Below are 10,572 nucleotides of genomic sequence, written 5' to 3'. Positions count from 1 at the left end.
TGTTATCTAGCTAAGCTATCTAATTGATTTGTTTGTCAAAATACAAAAAACTTCACTGGCTGTTGAAATTGATATACGTTAAAATGGGTAGTGGTGTACTGTTCTAACAGGGATAAACATGAAAAGGAGAGCCAGCGTAATGAGATTTGTCACACTGGATTTGGTGATGGGAGCCGTGCTAAGCCCTGTTTAGATAAATAGCATACTTTTGTTTAATAATCTGGCAACAACAAGCTTAGTGTTTGGGGAATTGACTGTCAGTTATAAGTGTTATACAAATACTGTCAGTTGTACAGTGTGCGTGTGTGTGCGTGTGCATAAGGATAGGTATACCTGACATGTGTGTGTGTGTATAGTCCATGTTGTAAAAGATCTGCTCTCCTGAGGGAAGATGGAAATGTTACATTTCTTTAGTCTAAAGTATTGTAAAGGGAAACTTATCCAAGTACACTAAATCCTCAGTGGACAGATAAGGGTCAGTCTAATGGAGTTTTAGGGCTGACTCAAAAAAAACTTCAAACAGTTAGAAAAGCAGTTAGTATGAAATTTGACTCCATAGTGACTTATGCAATAAAAAATAATTTTAGTATAGTTGTTTCTTGTGTTTACATGTGTTTCTTGTACTACTTATCAAACTGTATTTTATGGTTTGGTGAATATTTCCTTTTGCTGTGCTGTTTCATAAATAATCTTTGTTACAGTGAAAAATTTCGTTCATTATCGCATGTATTAATCTCACTAAAGAAAACCAGATGCACCACATCTGTGAAAAACAAACAAAAAAAAAACTCTACAGAAGAGTTCAGAATACTTCTTTCAATTTACAGACGAAACAATTGTTTGACAAAATATGCAGTCTTGGGCATTTTTTTTTCTTTGATCCTTATGTGCTTTGAGTGCATTAAACCTGTACTCTCAAGTGAATTTTTGGCTCAGTTGCCATCATTTTCATGTTTTTGTTTTGTAAACAAATCCAATTTGCCAAATGAAACTGTAATCTGAAACAGTGCTTTCCCAATGTCTTTGGATTGCAAACACATGCTCACTCAAGATTAATAAAATACCTCACATATCTCTCTTCAGATCTGCTCAGGAACATGACACTCTTTTTTTCAATAATTTCCATATGCTTTGAACTGTCAATATTTTAACAATCAGTTCCATTTCTCCTGAATTGTTTTTAACCATCTTATTTAAACAAGAAGTAATAAACTGTGCTTTGTCAGCTGATTGCAATGTTACGTAATTTTGTGAGGTGTTATTTATTTGTTTGTTTGTTTGCCTATCCCTACAGGCGCAGTACAGGGAACAATCCAGGAGGTGGCGCCAATCCATTGCAGAGCACCTGCCAGTTATAGTTATCAGCATTACCAATAATACTGATGGCTATAATTCCTGATGCTAATTTGAGGGCTGTATATTCCATGTATCTACCCAGTACGAAGACACTAACCCAGTTCACTTCGACCTGTCACGGTCATTTTTCACCTGCACTAAATAAATCTTGGACTAAATGTGTTAAATCTATTTTTTGTTAAAGCACTTTTCTTTTCTTAATGGAATTGCCTTTTAGCTTGGAATACAGCATGACAGACCAGTAATGTGCCTAAATTGTGTTTTTTATGTTTGATTGTTTTCTGTCTGTGTATTCTAATACTGCCCGTGATTACAATATTCAATTTGCAGCAAGTTTTTAAATCTATGATTTTTTTCAGTTGTTTACTTTTTACTTTTCATATGTCTACTATATTTTGTAATATATGGAAAATATTTACTTGATTCATTCCAGAAATGCACTGTTACAAACACAATAAAATGAAAGTAAATTTAACTTATTTAAACTTAAAAACAAATAAGAACTGGTCCAACATTCTGGACAGTTCCAAAACAAGTCTTATAAAATAAGTTTTTTAGTCTTCTGTGCTCTGGATTAAGAGCGTCAAGACTCACAAAAGTATTAAAACTAGACAAAGTGGGCTTTGCAAAAGCAGAGATTTAAAATTTTATATAACAAAAGAATTGGTATTTCTGAACTATTTCACTGAAGAGAAAGCAGGGTAAGTAAAAAGGGCATTTCCGTGACAGCGCTGTTCCATCCCTGTGTAATCAGCTGTTTCTGGTTGTTAAAGTATTTTGGGTGAATTAAGCAAGCGTCCCCAGACTTCCTGTGAGCTCTGTATAACTTTATCATTAGGGCCCACCGGGGTCTTTCGACTTCCTTCGTCTGCTGATGGCTGACATCCGCAATGACATCGCTGAGCTCCACAGCAAAGTGTTTGGCCAGCGGGTGCCCTTATCAGGAGAGGAGTTCACCACCTTGAGCCCCAAAAGCTGAAAGGACAGACAGGATGCCATAGGTGTAGGGTCTGGAGAGGACTACAGGCAGCAGGGGGCGCTAAAGATCAAGCACAGGAAGCTCATTTTAAACCATAATAAACCCATGATAGATATGGCTATGATTGTTATTAAAGTAAAGCTGGCAACGTATCAAAATCCATGTCGCTGTAAATACTTTAGAATATCTTTGCGTGTTATATTTAATTGAATCCATCCAAATATTTCTTATGCAATTTTTTTGTAGTATATGTTTTGTCCCGTGTGTATTGTCTACTGGAATAAAAATGTATAACCAGTACCAAAACATTGTATAAATTATCTGTCTCCCTGCAAGCTCCTGTTTTTAACAATATAAGGAAAGGTACAACCAGCATAAAAACCCTGTCCGAGGCAGGTCTGAAGGCAAATACACTGGTATAATGCCAGGTTAGAGAAGTACTTTGCGTACCCTATTATTTACTTCAGGGTTTACTTGTATTTATTAATTTATTCATTCAGTAGAGTCCCTCATTGGTGCAGGGGTATGATTCCTGCCTCCGGTACCAAAGGCCCTGGGTTCGAATTGCCGGTAGTCATATTCCCAATGTGATATAACAGTTAAATATTTGGGGAGGCTAAGCCTGTGTGCCTACAATCAGAAGGTTGCCAATTCAAACCCAGCCTCAGCATGTCCTTGAACAAGGCCCTTAACCCCCAGCTCCCTGGGCCCCCCAACAAGTGGCTGACCTTTGTGGACAGCTTACTCTACAAAGAGCAAGTTGAGGGAGGTGTAAAGAAACAATTTCCCCACAGGGATCAATAAAGTATCAATTATTATTAAACAAATGTAATATTAAAAGGATTAAAAAATAAATAACAAAAATGCCCTGCGTGTGGGCTGGGTTATTCCCTGCCTTGTGCCCATAGCTTTCGGGATACGCTCCAGACCCCCGGTGACTCTGAATAGGGCATGCGGTTACAGAAAATGGATGGATGGATGGATAATCGCAAAAAGTAAGAAAACTCAATCAATACTTGACAAGTGCAAATATTGGGACACAACAATATTTGTAAATTGATTCTGTTATCATTTTATGTGGTGTATAATCAAAGGTACCATTTTTGCATGCTTAATGTATGCAGTCCGACATCCAAGTTTGAACATTAACGGGCTAATATCATCTTATTTTAAGATACTCTTAAAACACCTTAAAATTACAAATAGAAAACTGTATCAATCTTGGGGAAAACTGCATTGATTAAATATTGCATTCTTGTTTTTTTAGGTATTTTGCATGTGATACAACCTAGGCATAAATTCATGTGCGCAATGAATTTTTATTTCGTAGTAAGTCTAAGACTGCTAAGATGTTTGATCATCAAACTTTAATAGGAACCATGTACAATGCTGGGAAAAACCATTCATGCAATTCCAATGATTTGCCACTAGGTGTTACCATATTTTCTGCAATGGTTGCAATTTTTTCTTGATCGTGATGGTCTTTGGAATAATGGAAGACTATTATCGACATTGACAGTGTGTGTGTGTGTGTGGGGGGGGGGGGAATTGTTTGAATAATAAGCAAGACTAAGACATTTTCGTTAGAATCATTCGAAGTTTTTAAAAAAAAAAAGCATGGGTGTATGTCAATGACACAACTTTCTGACTTCTTTCTTATGATATCCACCTGTATTAGACATTTAAAAGCAAAACATTGCCTGTAGAGTTATTTAATGTACAAACAAGAACACAATAAGTGATATGAATCTTCACATTAAGTGTTATTTTCCTGTATAACACCATATTCCAGAATTACAGAAATAATCAAAAATCACTTCCACTATAATACATAATTTTGTCCAATATTATTCTTGCCATGTAAGCAATGAAGAAGATATCAACAGTTAGAAAAAAAACGAATTGGCCAAACAAATCACATACTATTACATCATAATTTAACACAGGCTTCATTTATTTACATCTGCAAGCCTTTTAAAATATATATGAAAATGCACATTTTATCATAGCTTAATTAACACAAAATGCACAATAATTTATTCCTTAATAAAAGGTAGTACATCTCAAAACCACTGCACCACCTAAAATGTTTATGTTTTGTTATATATTAATATACATGTTAAAGGGGGTAGTTCATTTCTTGATATATAATCATAATTTAACTAATCATAATCAGACTAATCATAATTCAAAATAATTAATATAACTAAAATACAAATAATTCAAAATAACTGAAAATTCAACTTATGTAAACAAGTGCACTCTGCTAAATGTTATTCTACTGAACACCAGTTATCATTAGTTAAAAAAAAAATCAGTGCCACTTTACAATAAGACTACTATTATACAGAGTTTACCTCAGGATATTAATTGGTTTGAAAATGTATACTTGAATCATTTTTAAATTACTTTATTCAGCAGATGATTTTCTTTTCTGAAGTGAGCATCACATTTACGTCTTCAAGTCCCCATTAATGACCACGAGACATCCCAAACACGCTGACTCAGCAAGAGGTATACCATACTTTTTTGTTTCAGTGACATTCCAGTCACGCTGACAGTGAAACAATATTATCGACATTGACTCGGTAAACTGACATAATTTGCAGATTGCATAATTTAAAAGGTCCTCTGAAAAAAGGGCTAAAGAAGTTGGCAAGATATTTCGGTGGAACACCATCTGGAAGTAATTAATCCACAGCATACATAGGCCAGTCTTAAAAGATTTCAAATATTTGCTGAAGTGCCCCTTGTTCCTAATTATATCTCACCGCCTGTATTCCTCATTATTTAGAACTACCCAGTAAAAAAAAATAAAAATGTTCCTCCTTCCTCAAACAGCATCAAATTAATGCTTAATGGCAGAGAATGAATGAGTTACTGTGAGGGAATAAAGACATTAATGAGGTAATTTTATTAGAGAAGCTCATCCAACCTTGGATGAAAGACGGGAGAGTAAATAGAAAGAATCACCATGGAGGAAATTAGGGTTTCACTACGCACTAATTAATGCTTTTAAGGTATTTAGTACAAGCACCAAATTAACTGCCCCAAAAACCTTCATTGAAAAAAAAAATACATTGTTGCCCTCCCACATAATTACAGAACAGTACAAATTCAATTTTAATGAGGTGAAAGCCACCCCTTTAACATATTCTGCCGAAAACTGCTGAAAGCTTGCTCTTGTTGGGGCCTAAGTTTAAGGAAGCATTGAGTGAACAATATGGGATTGTCAGGCCCGAAGTGCTTTGTGTGGTGTAAACAGGCAGGTCCTGAATAGCTCTCCTTCTGAGACTCCTGGGAGGCCCGGCTTCCCAGCACAACAAAACTTGGCACCGAAAAAAGGATCTAGAAAGGAGCCGGAGGTGAATGGTCCCAGTGCAGCTAGCCAGACTGAATGCCTAGTGGTTCTTAAGTGATTACACGATGTCGTACCGCCCCCCTCTCATTGAGTTATCTTTGCACAGGCTTTGTCTCCTCTAATTGGAGCTGATGATGGACTAATTGGTAGCTTTTTTACAAAACATGGCACTTAAGCAATGGCAAGCTGGGGAAGACCGCATGAGTGGAGTTAATGAGAGGCTTTGCACAAATAAAAGCTTTAAAATGGGCCTGTTTTCACAGAAAGGAGGAAAAGAAAGTTGAGGATGGGCTTTGTTTCTTACATCTTTTTCTTACGTGCAGGTATCTCAAAAGGGGAATGAAGCGGTTAGAGAAATGTTGAGCACTGGCTAGGATAATGGAGGCTATTCGCAAATGCTTGGAACCTCCATTTAACATGTCTATAAATAATGAGGCAGAGCAGTTCCTTGGGTGAATGCCTATTAGTCTGCACACACAATGAGACTGCACTTCTCTGCAACACACAGAGAACCATGTTGAACCTTGCAGTCCTTATTCAAACTTGTTTCAGTTTTATGTTTGGCTTTGTTTTGCGGGGATACAGTATGAATGCAAAATATCGACGTATCAAACTAATGTATAGCTATTTAGGTAGTGAGTTTCAATATTGAACCAAAATGTAACATTTATATGTATTGTAATGAACAGCTAGCTACATAGATATGACTGACTATGTTTCAAATATGTTTATTAATGTTTTCAGTGCAGATATTGAGTGTTATAACTCCATGAACGTTCACATGCACGAACGAAGAATAGATTCTATTTTTTACTTATATAAGCAACCAATACTTGTAACAACAAACAGTAAAAATAGCTACATGTTTATTCTAAGTAATGCAATATGGCTTCCAGTCACGTCTATGATGATGCTATTTGTTCTGTGTTTGTTGTGTAAATCACCTGGCAGTGACTGCACCCCATGAGGCATTCAAATGGAGTGAAGCTGCCTTCCTTGAAAGTAGTGGACCACTTTGTATTCTACTTGAATTCTTGTATATTTTCTTTCCCAAAAAAGAAAATAAAAACTGTATACATAGCCATCATTTCTCAATAAAGTCTTTTTTTTTCTTTTTATTATATACAAGCAGCACCGTAATGGCACTTATGAATCTATCACTTGTGTTTTCTTTAGATAGAGTATAATTGCCTGACCAAATATTTGTGTCGGGTCATTTGTAATAGTATTTATCTTCCAAGTGATCCATTAGCTTCCTGGATACCTTATTGTCTACTTTCACAGGCACTATTTGCATTTCTTTTGTAATGAAAATAGCGAGTTTCCTCTTGATGGAGACAATTCTAAATTGACCCCTTGGTGAGACAGCAAAGCTTACAAGTTCTTCTTTCGGTGAAGTCAGGTTACATTTAGGAGGAAGTTATTCATGTTGTTGATTAAAAACATCAGACCACCTAAAACACTGTTTGTGCTCCCCCCCCCCCCGCCCCCACAACACTGTAATCAATCAAAATGCATTCACCCCAGAAACATAACATAACGGTCAGGCGCAAAGCTAAATGTAAGATGACTAAAGCAGTATTCTGGATTCTATGATGAAATGATTTCAATGTTGGGAACTTTGTGAAGCACTTTCCTGGGCACTGATAAATAACCTGAAGTGCTATTTGCCTAACAAACTTATTATATTTACCATATGGAACAAAAGTATCACAAATACACATTTTGCATGTTTTTGCAAATTAAAATAATGATAATGATATAATCAATCCATAAAATAAGTCAACATTGCACAGTATTCCCTCCCTATTCTGTCTATTCAGTCGCACAATTTAAAAAAAAACAAAACATCATCAAGAAGAGTAGAGTTAATGCTGAAGTTAAATTTCCTCAGAGAGGGCAGTACTACAGGCCAGTTCTCAAAAGCCTTCGCAGGAAGTAGGGAAAGTGATTGATAGAGATATTGTTTAGAACCATTATCACGCTGTGGGTGACTGGGCTGAGAGAGTCGCTGTTAAGGATCATGTCAGCTGAACCTTCATTCAGCAGTGAGCCATTCCAGATTACACACATTTCTGGTAAAAAAAAAATAAAATCTCTCTCATGATTTAACAGAAATTAGAAAAAGCCAATTAATTAATGCCATAGTTAGCCTGTATAATTATATAAATTCTATCATTAATTTTGTCTTCCTAAAATCAATGCAGTGATATCATAAGTACCTAGACTAGTACCTAGGAAGTTGTCTAGAGTGTGAAACAGACATTCTGTGTAGTTACTACATTTAATCCATTAAAGTATAAAGAACTTTGTATATGGATATACTGTCGAAAAGTACAATAATCTTGCTAAATATCTGTAAACCTGTATTAACTATATTAATGTATACATTGTTCTGTGACTGTGACCAGTAAATGTAAGATGTTGTTTGTATGGTTGTATAGATAAATACAGAGAAACTTAATTGATCCTGAAAAAGTTTTTAGAAGAAACTTGTATATATGGCATCATAACCATACAGGTTATGATGCCATAACATTTTATAACATTTTTATCTTGAATATAATCACAAATATTTTTTCAGATTTTGATTTTTTTTCATATTTAAGTTTCTAATATTAGTATTATTTGTGCATGCATTCAAATTATCCACCCAAATTTACTTCACTGTTATAGCAACACACATACAACACAAAAGTGTTAGGCAGTCAAAGAAAATGATTTATAAAAGATCTTCATGTTTGTGTAAACCTGATAGAATGTATGTTAAAGGGTATTAAATTAGCCATTTCAAAACCTGCCCTGAAGTGATCCCAGTACTTGCAGCAACCAACACGCCACTGTATTTTTGGACTGGCGCACCAGCATCTTTGACCAGGTAAAACCTGGCTGTCTAGACATCACAGACTAGACACCTTAGACTTACTGATCCCCGTAAGGCAGACAAGGGACAACTGGGAGGGGCTTGGAGCTGGTCAGGCTTACATAGTGTTACAGTAACCCCCCCCCCCCCCCCCCATACACACACATACACACACTTGCCAAATCTGATCAGGAAATACCAGAATAATTTCGCTTTTTAAAATGCAGACTGTCCCCGACTTACAACTGGCTTACGTTCCGACAGGCAGGTCATCCGTCTAAATGAACATGCAGTATGTCGGATTAGGATAATCAAACTGCCTTTTAGGTATGGAAATGAGACTGGGAGATGCATTTGAGGCTGGAATGGTTTTGCTGTGATACAGTACAGTATATTCCCCCTGCAACTATCATCTCTTCCCTAGCTCTATGTATGGGAGTGGTATATGTGCCCAGCAATGGGTGGGTGCCCCACCCTGGCTTATTCCCTGCCATACATCCCCAGCTTCTGGGATTGGTGCCAGACCGCTGCGAACTTCCATAGGACAAGCGAGTGCATAAGTATTTGTCCCCTCAGACAATTCCACATTTCATAGTGTTATAATCTGGAATGAAAATGTATTTATGGACTTTGACCATCTGATTTCCATGGCAACCTTAAGACTTTAAGAAAGTATTCTTGACACTAAATTTAAGTGAACAAGCAAAAAAAAAACTACAGATATTTGTTCCTTGCTTCACCTCCCAAGTCAATAGTTGGTAGAACCAATGTTGGCTCCATTTACAGCTGCAAGTCTTTTATGTTTCTATCCTGCATTTTTTGCCCATTCTTGGCAAAATTGTTCAAGGTCTAACAAGTTGATAAATCCTTTATTGGCCATTTGCACATGTACATTGGGATGCTTCTCCTTGCCTACGCCATATTGCTCTCCATAAGGCTCGAGGGTCACAGGGTTAAGGGCCTTGCTCAGGGACCCTGTTCACAGGCCCACAGACATGGGCCTGTTTTGCCGAGACTTAGAAGCAAAGAACTTCCAATCACTGGCACAGAGACTTTGCCCACTGGGCCTCCTCTCGTTTGTAAATTTCTTATGTTCTTATGTTCATCTTGGCTAGATGGGAACCATTGGTAAGCAGCCACAATTGTGCCATGTCCTTCCCATCCTTAATAATGGATTTAACAGTGCTCTGGGGGACATTCATTGGTAGATTTTCTTTTTATAACCCAAATGTGACTGGTGCTTGCTATGCTCTTGTTCAGGTACCTTAACAGTCTTCATGATGCTGTTTGCTCATATATATATTTCTCTAAGACACTCGGGGCCTCAGAGAAGCAGTTTCCATGTGGTTTCATGTAACACCTTATCTGCTTGCAGGTGGACTCCATTCAACTGTGTGACTTCTTGAAAGCAAATGGTTGCATGAAAACTAATTTCGAGGCACAGCAAAGACTATGTGAAAACACTTTATTTCCCACTTAGGAACTATTTTTGTAGCACTGTGACATACAACCCTTGCTGACAAAAGATATATGAGATATATATATTATTGAGAAGGAAAAATATGCAACACGTTTATGTACATTTTAAGCATTGTAATATTAGGTAGGTGCACAGTAAGTCAGTTACTGCAATAAATGTACAAACATTTTAACCACTAAAGACAGGAGCAAATATGAACAGTTAGATTGCAGGTATAAATGAATAAAGATATTGATCTGCCTTAATCACGTTCTCTGGTTCCATTATTCACTACTACGTACCTTGCAGGCCTTCTTGATAAGTTATGAATGATGGATGGGTCGTTCTATTCTAGCTCGGTCTGGTGCCTTTAGCAAAACTCGATACCATAAAAACGAGAATATCTGCGCACAACTAACTTATTTATCTAGTCGTGTAACGGGTTCCTCCCATATCGCAGATCGAGTGGAGAACCTAGAGTCCTAGACACGCAATTACACCGAAGGCTGACAGCCGTCCAATGAGAAAGCGCCCTGTTGGCTGTCCTAGAATTC

General features: G+C 36.8%; 1 long non-coding RNA gene across 1 annotated transcript; it reads right to left on the bottom strand.

Annotated features, from left to right (window-relative positions):
* Positions 1-708: 708 nt before the first annotated feature.
* Positions 709-10,537, bottom strand: LOC111852602 (uncharacterized). The gene is made up of 2 exons (XR_002840270.2): positions 10,321-10,537; positions 709-2,331 (listed from the first exon to the last, which is right to left on the bottom strand). It is a non-coding gene; the product is annotated as an uncharacterized lncRNA (long non-coding RNA).
* Positions 10,538-10,572: the final 35 nt, after the last annotated feature.

This window comes from Paramormyrops kingsleyae, chromosome 7 (genome assembly GCF_048594095.1).
Source record: "Paramormyrops kingsleyae isolate MSU_618 chromosome 7, PKINGS_0.4, whole genome shotgun sequence".
NCBI classification, from domain to species: domain Eukaryota; kingdom Metazoa; phylum Chordata; class Actinopteri; order Osteoglossiformes; family Mormyridae; genus Paramormyrops; species Paramormyrops kingsleyae.
Note: the sequence above shows the minus strand (reverse complement) of the source record. Positions and strands in the feature narration are given on the sequence as shown.